The sequence below is a fragment of the Amblyraja radiata genome, chromosome 3 (assembly GCF_010909765.2).
Source record: "Amblyraja radiata isolate CabotCenter1 chromosome 3, sAmbRad1.1.pri, whole genome shotgun sequence".
Classification (NCBI taxonomy): domain Eukaryota; kingdom Metazoa; phylum Chordata; class Chondrichthyes; order Rajiformes; family Rajidae; genus Amblyraja; species Amblyraja radiata.
The window spans coordinates 10,535,074-10,547,254 of NC_045958.1; the positions used below are offsets into that span (position 1 = coordinate 10,535,074).

General features: G+C 39.8%; 1 protein-coding gene across 1 annotated transcript in view; it reads right to left on the minus strand.

The window, feature by feature from the left end:
* fam172a (family with sequence similarity 172 member A) overlaps positions 1 to 12,181 on the minus strand; it is a 476,702-nt gene that overhangs the window by 23,739 nt on the left and 440,782 nt on the right. The window lies entirely within an intron of this gene.

Sequence of the window (12,181 nt, forward strand, 5' to 3'; positions counted from 1 at the left end):
TCCTTCATAAGAAGCAATAGATACCTAGCTGGTTATATTTCATTTTTTAATCAAATTCCCGAAATGCCTGCACAAAATCTAGGAATCCCAAAAGCACACTGAGAGAATGTGATTATTAAACAGAACGATAACTCTTTTTGACAAGATCCAGGTCAGGAAAAATTGAACTGTGTATGCATCACCATTTTAAAAGTAACTAACCTTCTCAATATTATGATTTAATATGTCCCAATCAAAGACCTATTTAACAAATGAAAGACTTTATCTATGCTTAAAGCTAGTGATAGTTGGTCACCTTGTCAAATTCTGTATAAACTATTCATATTTTTGGCTAGCAAGGTCATTTGACCTGTCAAGGGCTGTCAACTCACTATGTTAACAATAGCCCTGTGTTGTTCAGAACATATAACAGCTCTCAAGATGAAACTGATGGAAGCTCAATTTACCAGTTGTTCAATGTGATTTGGGTTCAGTCACTGTATATGAAATAGGATCTGCATGTTAAAACTTGATTAGGAATCTGATTAGTAATGTTTTCAAACAGCAAAACTGGCAAATACCAAAGTGCTTAAATAATTCAAGTGCATTAGCAAGTACTGCTGCAAAAGCAAAACTACTGGATCAGTATGTCAAATTTGCATAACGTTTAATGAAATTCATGGTCTTGGAATTGGATTAACCAATAATCATTTGCAAATATCATACTGTCAACACTTGTGATCCTTAAAAAAACATCTTAATGCATCGTATTACTGTGATTATATTATTTCTCACAATATTATTACTTCTCAAACAAAAATTACATCGATAATTTCTAAGAACTGTTACATTGTAAAAAAAAACATATTATCAAGTTCATATTCAAAATATTAAGCCTTTTTCTTGGCAAGTTTTGGGCAACTTCCTAGCAATGTACTTTTTCGTAATACACTAACTTTTCAACAACGTTTGTTGGATAATAAAAGACGTATAAGTATCTTGTGTATACAGGTTTATTAATTATTTTGTTCCATTCTGACATGTTGGATGAAAAGATTTCACCACATCACATTGAGCCACATTGTAGTCTCAATGGCAACGGCTGGTGGCAGCTGTTCATTACACCTTTTACAGGATTCTGCACTGGAATTTATTTAATTAGAAAGTCATTTGACCCAGTGCCCTCTACAGGGGATCTGGGACTTGTGTGATCAGGGCAAGAAACTGTGTACCTCCTTAGCCAATTAGATTGTAGACTTGCTATTTAGTTGTGCAGAACTTGAACCAGAAATGTTGAATATTTAATTTGATGCAAAACAATGGAAATAATGTGAAATATGCAGAAATAAAAATAGATGGGATTAAGTGAGAGAAGATGAAAGAAGCAAAAAGAGGAAAAAAACAAAGTAAAACGTAATGTTCATTTTTTTAATAAATCTTGAACAGCAAATAAACAGATGAAAGAGCTAATTTTCAGTCCAGAGAGGTAGTAAATTGGCAGTAAGTTAAATAGCACACCAAAAACGTGCTTATAATGGAATAGACAAACCTAGTGAGTTTAGAAGGTACCTATCACATAAATGCAGCTATTTCATGACAAATGGTGCATTTCAATAGTGAATCTGTTGGCTGCATACTGTTACAGTGAAGCTTCTGAATGAACTGGGCAATAAGGATAGCAACTTATCATCCTGTCTACCAGTGCATATGAGGTTGCTGACCAAAATGCACTTTAATAACTGTGAATATTGCTTTGGGAGTAATATATTCTGGTAAAGTTCAACTTGATATAGGAAGCATTTTTTAAATGAAGTCAAAACCAGAAGACAGCATGTGGCTACTGCAACAGAGTAATATGTTAAGAGAGAATCATATTTCCCTCAAACTGGGTTGGTGGAGATGAACAGAGAAGCCATTGCTAAAATATCCAAGTGGCAATTTGACTCAATACTGCTGTGCATTTGTGATATCTCCTAGATATTATTATATATTTAACCAAATGTATTTTTATGAGTTGATGTATTCTCAATCAAAGGGGAAAATTGGGACTTTGTGTATTGGAATACAGTCTTCTTGTAATTAGCTAAAAAAACGTTGCTTGGTATTTGGAAATTCCAGGTACAGATCTAGTCCAGTAATTTGGGGTCTCGCCTCTATTGTTAAGTGACAGGACAGGAAAAATGTTCTCTTGCTATCTTAAATGGAGGCCATAACAGTGTGAGTTATCATAACATAACATATAAAATTATAAAAGGACTGGACAAGGTAGATGCAGGAAAAATGTTCCCAATGTTGGGCGAGTCCAGAACCAGGGGCCACAGTCTCAGAATAAAGTGGAGGTAATTTATTGCGATGTAAAGCGCCTTGAGTATTAGAAAGGCGCTGTATAAATCCCATCCATTATTATTATTATTATTTAAGACTGAGGTGAGAAAAAACGTTTTCACCCAGAGAGTTGTGAATTTATGGAATTCCCTGCCACAGAGGGGAGTGGAGGCCAAATCACTGGATGGATTTAAGAGAGAGTTAGATAGAGCTCTAGGGGCTAGTGGAGTCAAGGGATATGGGGAGAAGGCAGGCACGGGTTATTGATACGGGACGATCTGCCATGATCACAATGAATGGCGGTGCTGGCTCGAAGGGCCGAATGGCCTCATCCTGCACCTATTTTCTTTGTTTCTATGTTTCTATGAGAGGAAGTACCCAGTGGAAATGTTTATCAAAAGGTGTTTTCATGCCAAGGGGAAAAATATTCAAATCAACAATAATGTTCCATTTTATTGTTAGGATATCAAATGTGCAGTATGGTTTGTTCAGCTTTTCTCCAACGATATTGTCTAGAAAAATTAATCTAACCGCAAATACATAATGACGGGGCCTTCTAGTCTCTGTTGCTAATCTTTGACAACAATGCTAACACTGTCATTCTGGCCACGAGAGAAACATGCATCTACTAAGCCCTGACCCTCTGAGCCTTTTATCTGTGTGTGTACTCTCCACAGGCCGAACAAATAAAGACTAACTGATAATTTACACATGAATCAAGTTTTTCTGAAGAGTAGGCACCAGCGACAGTCTTTTTCTCTGCAAGTGAAAGAATAGCAGCCAGGTCTAAGATTGTCTCAGCAGCAATCATACAAGTAAAACAGGAATACATTAGAAAATAGCAGATCTGCTAAGGGAGACAGTGTGGTGAGAAAGATAAAAATGACAGTATCAAAGGATCAGACGAATGCAGACCTCATGGAGAGTTAGATTTATAACAATGAGATCATCTCAACTTAAAGGCAAAGGAAAGGTAGTGGCGCACGCATTAAAAAATGAATAAATATACTAACAAGTAGCGAAAATATAGATAAAATCATATATTCTGAAAAACAGAGAAATATTCCAGGAAGGCTTTTGTCATGCTTCCTGCTGTCAATGAGACTTTGCATGCTGCAGGTGAATGTCAGAAAATGTTGATGGTGTTGATCAAGATTATCTGTAATGTTATGTGTAGCCTCAAGATTACACTTGTTAGAATTTGAAATACATTAAAATAAAATTGGTTATCTTTTGCAGTCAATCTGAAGTGCATAAACTACAGCTTTGTAAAATATATTTTATATATTTACACGACAGCAAACCGTTTTTCGACCGGCAAGTAAATTTCAATTATTTAGACCAAAAATTCACAATCAAAGACAGGAAAATGAAGACTTCAAACTTTCTGATAAATATTTTCAATTTCCATGAGAGAAATCCTCTGTGGTTTGCAAAGGAGGTCGAGGATGACGTTAACAAAGTAGCAAGGGTTAATTGTAGACTGGAGGTGTGGGAATTTTACAGGAGCCAGCAGCGAAAGACTACAAAATTTATAAGGAAGCAATCGATCTTGAGGGAGAGCTTGAAAGTCATATAAAGATGAACAGTAAAAGTTTCTAAAGATAGAAGAATCTATAGAAATGGATGAGTAAGTGTGGGATCTCCCACTGGCTGCATCTGGCTCCATTTTACTGGAATTATATACTGCTTGGATGAACTGTACTTGAAATAATATGCACAAATCTGATCTCCCTGCTTAAAGTCAGATATATTTGCTATGGAGTGCAGTAAAGATTCAGCAGATGGGGAGAACTGTCTTATGGCTTTAGAGTTTAGAAGAATGAGCGGTGACCTCGCCGAAACATACAAATCACTTGGGAGACTAGATTGGATGGATGTAGGTTGATTAGGGTATCGAGAGTCAGGATCACAGTCTTAAAATAAAGAGTCTGCAATTCTGGGCAGAGTCGAGGAGAAATGAATTTACCCAGAAGGTAGTGAATCTTTGATTGGTGTAGAAACTCAGTCATTGTGTACTTTCAAGGCAGTGTCTTATCAATGTTTATAGGTTAAGAAACAGGGAAGCAGAGTTGGGACAGAAAAATATACCATGAAGGGTAGATTTTGTGGTGTTTCCTGCTGTCAATGCAGCTCTAACTCCTGAGGTAAAAAGATCAGCCATAATTTCATTTAATGATAAAGCAGGTATTAAGAACTATTTCTATTTAGTTTTAGGTTTAGAGTTACAACGTGGAAACGGGCTCTTTGGCCCAGCGAGTCCACACCAACAAGTGAGCATTCATACACTAGTTCTATCCTACACACTAGGGACAATATGCAGAAGCCAATTAACCTACAAACCTGCAGGTATTTGGTATGTGTGAGGAAATTGGATTACACGGAGAAAATCCACACGGTCAAAGAGAGAAATTACAAACTCCATACAGCGCACCCCTGTAGTCAGGGTTGAACCCGGGCCTCTGGTGTTATAAGGCAACAACTCTACCGTTGCCCCACTGTGCTACCCACTTTCTTATATTGTCTTATTCTCATGGTGCTGCAATGGACATACTGGTGAAGTAAATGGAGAGGAGGAAAGACTTTCTGCTTCTGTGGGGGAGAGGGGAGGTAGAAACTTCGAAGAACACACACTCAGATGGCTTTAAGAGTCACATGGAGATGAACACCAGGAGTAATGCCTTGCAACGCTACAGTAAATTCCAAGATAGATTGATCACAACCTCTGTGCTACTTTGGAAGTGACCATTTTCCAGGCAGGTTGGGGTTTACTTTCAAAATATGCACGAAAAATGTATTCCTACCTGGCCAAACCATCTCTTTACATGTCACCATCTTTGCTATTCATATGTGTTCATTCCCCAAGTTTGTGCATGTTGGGTTGATTGCATTAGTCGAAATAGCCATCCATGCTGACTTGAACAATCTGCCCAACATGCGCCTGCAGTCCCGCAAACCCTTCTGGTCTTCAACCAAATCCCTGGAAGACTTTGACTCCAAGACAGAGTGGAGCAGAGCCTGGAAAGATGCCAACACTAACAACGGAGAGGTCATCACAGACCCCACAGTGAACCCCCTAGGATTTAACCTCCATCGCAAGCAATGGCTAACCATGAACAGAATACACACCTTCAATGCAAGAACAGTCCATCACCTTCATAAGTGGGGGATGACAGACAGCCCTGCTTGGGACTGTGGATATCCAGACCAGACCATCCCACACATCGTGAATGATTGCTCACTGAGGCTATTCCCTGGTGGCATCAAAGCCACCCACCCAGTAACTGATGCTGTCTGGCCAGGATGTCTACCCTTGACCTGCAACGTTAGGCTGTGCACGCCATACGCAAGAAGAAGATTCCCCAAGTTGAGTGCTCTGTTGCTTATTACGAAGGCTTGTGGGTGAGGTAGTGGGGGGGTGTTAAAATATACATTTATTCCAAAGTAGATCTAAATTTTGTAAGCTAATTTTATGAATAACTAAAGGAATAATTAAGCGGTTTGGTCTTTTTCTCTAATAAATAAACCATATAGTAGATCTCTGTGAATTATGGTTAATATTTTGTGTCCATATTTTGGAGCTTCTCACTGCTTCTAAAGAATCAATGGACGTGGCATTAATGGATTTATACTGAGCCTTTATGTTCTCATTCTACAGTGAAGCTTTCACACAGAAACATAGAAAGAAACATTCCAGCTTCAAAAATATATCACAAACGATTATCACACCCTTTGTCGTACTTTATTTATTGTGTGTATTTACACTCAAAAAATCCCTGTGATTGGGTTGTCCTTTCAGCATGCAAGGCTTCTTTGAGGTAACGGTAATCACAGAACATGACAGCAATACAAAAATAAGAACATCACCCTTTGTAAAGCATTTCCTAGCAACCAGTAAGTGCAGTTATCTCTGCTAATGTACAACATCCTTTTTATGTAAAATGTCTTTGAACAATGAAGGGTGCTTAGTAACTATCATTTTGAGTTCACTACCTTTTCTTTCATCTCTGATAAGATAGTTGTAAGTTTTGGAAGTGTTCACACAAGCAAGGATAAAATGCTGTCTCTCTTTGTGTTTACTTTAGTATAATGAATACAATGGCCCTGATATTGACCAGATTTACAGGGAGAGGAAGTAAGATCGAGGGTGATGGGAGCACACATGGTAGGAGCTGGGAGCAAGGACTCCTTCCTGTGGCTTAAAAGCCCTAAAAGACTGAGAACATGGAGGTTCTGTGGAATTTAATGATAGGATCTAACTAGAATATTTTTATTCATTTTCTGTCTCACAACTCACTAGATTGAGAGGTGAATGAAATATGACATTTTTGCAGCAGGGTACCACACAATCCTTCAATCCTATGCTGTTATTCATCAAGATCATGGCTGAATTTCTGCAACAGTGCTATTTTCGGTATTTGCAATTTCCTTATTGTCCAGAAATTTATTGATTTCTGTTTTGAATGAACTCAGTATCTTGTGTGGAGTAGAGAATTCCAAAAAAAAATCACTAACTTATGAATGAGAAGTTTCCCTTCAGCTCAATTATAAATAGCCTACTTCTTATCTTGAGACATTGACTGTCGGTCCCAGACTCCTCAGCCAAGGGAAACATTCTCCGTGCATTTAGCCTGTTAAACGTACACCTAATCTCAATGATATCCTTGCTGTTCACAGCCTAACAAGGTGAGATGGATCTCCATCCTTCTTTCTGTCGAATAATTCATTCTCAATTCAGGACAGTGCATGATCTCCAACATTTTGATCAACCTCGTATGTGGCACCTTATCGAAAGCATTTTGAGAATGCAAATACACCACTATCTATCTTCTCTAGCGATGCTGCCTGACCCGTTGAGTTATTCATTGAGTTGCAGCGCATTTGGAAAGCAGTGGATAAGGGAGAGCCAATGGATGTGGTGTAACTGAACTTTCAAAAAGCCTTTGACAATGTCCCACACGAGAGATTAGTGTGCAAAATTAGAGCACATGATATTGGGGGTGGGGTATTGACATGGATAGAGAACTGGTTGGCAGACAGGAAGCAAAGAATGGCAGGCAGTGACAAGTGGGGTGAGCATGGCTTGGTGCCGGGATCCCAGTTATTTATAATGTATATTAACAATTTAGATGAGCGAATTAAATGTGACATCTGCAAGTTTGTGGATGGCACAAAGTTGGGTGACAGTGTAAGCTGCGATGAGAATGCTATGAGGCTGACTTGGATTGGTTGAGAGGCCAGATGCATGGCAGATGCAGTTTAACGTGGATAAATGTGAGGTTCACATCCACTTTGCTGGCAAGAACAGGAAGGCAGATTATTATCTGAATGGTGTTCAAGAAGGAACTGCAGATGCTGGAAAATCGAAGGTACACAAAAATGAAGGGCGCAAAATATTATCTGAATGGTGTCAGATTAGGAAAAGGGGAGTGCAATGAGACCTGGGTATGCTTGTACATCAGTCATTGAAAGTATGCATGGAGATACAGCAGGCAGTGAAGAAAGCTAATGGCATGTTGGCCTTCATTACGAGAGGATTTGAGTTTAGGAGCAAGGATATCCCACTGCAGTTGTACAGGGCCCTGGTGAGACCGCACCTGGAGTATTGTGTGCAATATTGGTCTCCTAATTTGAGGAAGGACAATAGACAATAGGTGCAGGAGTAGGCCATTCAGCCCTTCGCGCCAGCACCACCATTATTGCTATTGAGGGAGTGCAGCGTACGTTCACCAGGTTAATTCCCGGGATGACGGGACTGGCATATGATGAAAGAATGGGTCGACTGGGCTTCTATTCATAGGAATTGAGAAGGATGAGAGGATATCTTATAGAAACATATAAAATTCTTAAAGAATTGGACAGACTAGAGTACCCGATGTTGGGGGAGTCCAGAACCAGGGGTCACAGTTTAAGAATAAGGGGTAGGCCATTTAGGACTGAGATGAGGAAAAACTTCTTCACCCAGAGAGCTGTGAATCTGTGGAATTCTCAGCCACAGTAGGCAGTGGAGCACAATTCATTGGATATTTTCAGTTAGATTTAGCTCTTAGGGCTAAAGGAATCAAGGGATATGGGGATATAGCAGGAACGGGGTACTGATTTTAGATGATCAGCCATGATCATATTGAATGGCGGTGCTGGCTCGAAGGGGCGAATGGCCTACTCCTGCACCTATTTTTCTATGTTTCTACTCCAGAGCTTTGTGTCTTTCACTGTTTCCCCCTTATTGATTGTATGGTCATATCTTTGAAGAATGCAAACAAACATACTTTTCCTTTTATGAATCCATATTGACTGTTCAATAGTATTATTCTTTACAAGGCATTATGTAACTATAGACTTGCTGGAGATAGTCATTGCCTGACACCTTTGTGGTGTGTGCCACTTATTAACCCATGTCTGATTATTTTCCACACCTTGCTGTATGTAAACAAGGGGTTCTACATTTGCTCAGGTATTGTGAAAGAAAATGGAAATTGTGCGCTCATCAATGAAAACTCAATTTCTGACATGTTGATGCAGCTGAAGAGCGCTGCAATAATGCGCTGGGAAAATTGACCTCTGACAACTTTACAACCTGCCTTTGTGCAAGAAATGATGAGTAGTTGTGAGGTCATCATTGGAGTAAGAGGTCCATGAAAACATGCAGAGGAATTGAGTGATTGTCAGGAAGGAGAAGTGAAGCGAGTATGTTGAGGAGAGGAGAACTTCGGAGATGTGGGAGATCCAGAAGATTGCCGAAAGGGAAAGAATATGGAGGGTTCAGAGATCATCAAGTTGGGATATGGCTTTAATGGATTCTGATAATCACAGGGAATAGGCAGATCACATTTTGTTTGTTTGAGAGGCTGAGGGAAGGCCCACGGATATTGCTTGAAAGGTCTGCTGGAGCTACAAATTCCATATCGTTTCACCTGCTGGAGGCCGTGGAAATCCTGCCCATTGCTGTTAATTCTAAACTGCAAACGTAACTTAGGCCCATTCTCTGGCCCCTTTACCCCCCTAAGTGCTCCCACCCACCACGGAAGGAAGCTAGCTCAATGCCCTCGCTTGTCCACCTTTTCGTTGTTCTGACCACAGGCTTAGAAGACTTTAATTTCTGCCTGTAGGTCGGAAAAAGGTGAACTAGACATTGATCAGAGAGACCCAGACCCGCCGGGGGAACAGAGCGATATGTGTTCTTGATTGACGTAACAGTGGTCAAGTGTTCGCTCCCCTCTGATGGGGCAGGTTACCTGAAGTCTGTACTTTGGAAGGTCACGGCTGAGGTTAGCTTCGTTAAAGTCCCCCAAAACAAAGACCATGGAGTCCGGGAAGTCACTCAAAAAAGTACAGGATGTGCAATTGGTTCCATAGAAAGGATATGCGCAGCTCTCTGCTCAATGTGTTACTTCGAAAATGTATATGCTACTACATGAAGGAAGTGTTAGAATGTTATTATGAGGTAGATTACAAGGTGGATCATGGTACATGCCCCGGAATACAGCATTGTATAAATCTTGTCAGCAAATGATAAACAGGCTCAATTATAATTTCAGGACCTTGAACCAGGTGCATTAAGTGATAGCACACTTTCAGAAGTCTGTCAAGGTAGCAAACCCTGGAGCACTGTGTATCGATTAGAAGCTTCAAGACTGCATGCCACAGAGTCCTGCCTGTGAATATAACTTACAGTAACTGCTTTCCCATACCAAGCCCTCACACAAACTGAATCCACTTTCATTTCCATGTACACCCACATCTCAATGGGATGGACATTCAAGATAATTATTATATAACTGAAAACACCGAGCATTCAGATTCTCCAAAAGATTCATGCCTAAAGTTATTCAAAAACAACAAAACCAAATCATTTTCTTCACTCAACACCATCAGGCTTGCCCTATGAGCCACGGGACATATGCTCCTTCTGGTTTTGGATTCTTAGATGTTAGGGGATAAGGGGTGAGTGTAGGAAAGTAGCACTGAGGCGAAAGATCAGACATGATCTTACTGAATGAAAGATCAGGCATAAAGAGCCAAAAGCACTACTTGTACTTTTGTTTCAACATCTAAAACACAGCACTTTACTTTGTATAGCACATCAGAGATTCAATTCCAAATGCAGAAGCATTGCAATAAAGAAATGCTTCTGCTGTGATACTTCTAGTGGCTTTACTGCTTAGTGTGGATCTACCTACTTAGGTAACAGTAGGCTGTGCAGTCTGCCTCAGGTGCTGACAGAGCTCCCTCTGATTGCTTCTGTCCAACTCTTTCTCAGAGAGCAGAGTGAGAGGGCAACTGATTTCCCACAAAAAAAGCCTATTGGGCCAACTAAGGCTAGATTATATTATTTTTAAAAATCCTGGAAGCACAGGAAATCAGACACAAAAACAAATTAAAAAAATCCAAACAGTGAAGAATATATTAATGTGAAGAACAAATCTCAAGAAGAGATACGAAATGTTAAAAATCGCACGATCAAAAATAATCTTGAAATAAGATATTGAAAATATAAGCAAAAGTCAATCCATTTGCCTTCATTTCCCATGGAAATCTCAGTAATGAAAAGCTCAATGATTTTTATTTGATTTTTTATGGCTTAAATACACTTTGCATATTATTAGCTGGACTACATTGCCCTGGTGCAGAATAGGCTAAGTTCCACTACAATATTCTACACTTCTGCTCAAAATCTGCTTTGTTGCGAGATGATGCAGCTATAGAATCACAGGCATAGAAATCCTCAACTATCTTTCGCCAGCCTATGAGATAATTGATGAATTTTATATTCCTTCCTTTTCCCCCCCATGTCCTTAAAAGCCTATGGAAAACAAAGCTCTATCTCAGATTAAGTTGACCTAGCATCACACTTGCACTTGTGGAAGGTCTGGTCATAAATTGTAGATTTCATACCGCGCTTTCAGTTTCCCCAATCAGAAGAAATTACTGCTCTCTATCTAGCCATCAGTTCCCATAACATCTTGAAATCTATATTACTAAAAGTCTGATCTTGACCACTTCCTGTTGTTCTGTATATTGATTTTAGAAAAAACGCTGCCACTTACGGCTGTGATTTTTGGCCATCTTACTCAGAGTCCCCCTCTGGATTTTTCCCATCAATGAAAAATAAAAGTTATTAGTGTTTAAAAAATGTTGAGATTCTCTCTCCTGAAGGCCACGCCCCTTCCGGAGGTACTATAAAACCAGTCAGTCGCTGCAAGATGGGGGAACGAGAGGGTCACGTATCTCAGTCTGAGCTGTGAGTAACACTGTACACATGTCTACTAAACTGTGAGTGGTTTTACTAACCTGTCAGTGCCCTTAATGCGGTTTGAAAATATAGTTTGGAAATGCTAAAGCTGCGTTGCCTTTGGTTTGGAAATGCTAAAGCTGTGTTGCCTTTGGTTTGGAAATGCTAAAGCTGTGTTGCCTTTGGTTTGGAAATGCTAAAGCTGTGTTGCCTTTGGTTTGGAAATGCTAAAGCTGTGTTGCCTTTGGTTTGGAAATGCTGAAGCTATGTTGCCTAATTAAAGTTGCCTTGCCTAATTAAAGTTGCCTTGCCTAATTAAAGTTGCCTTGCCTTCTATATAATTAAAAGTCTAATCTTGACCACTTCCTGTTTGCGCTTTATATTGATTTTAGAAACAACGCTACCACGTACGGTTGTGATTTTTTGGCCATCTTACTCAGAGTCCCCCTCCGCTCATCAGGTGCCGAGGATTTTCTCCATCGATGAAAAATAAAAGAGTTATTAGTGTTTAAAAAATGTTGAGATTCTCTCTCCTGTCAATCATGCCATGAAGGCCACGCCCCTTCTGGTGGGAGGGGGATGGACTATAACACCCAGAAGTGTGGGCGTGGCTCGGTCTCTGCAAGATGGAGGAGGGAGAGGTCA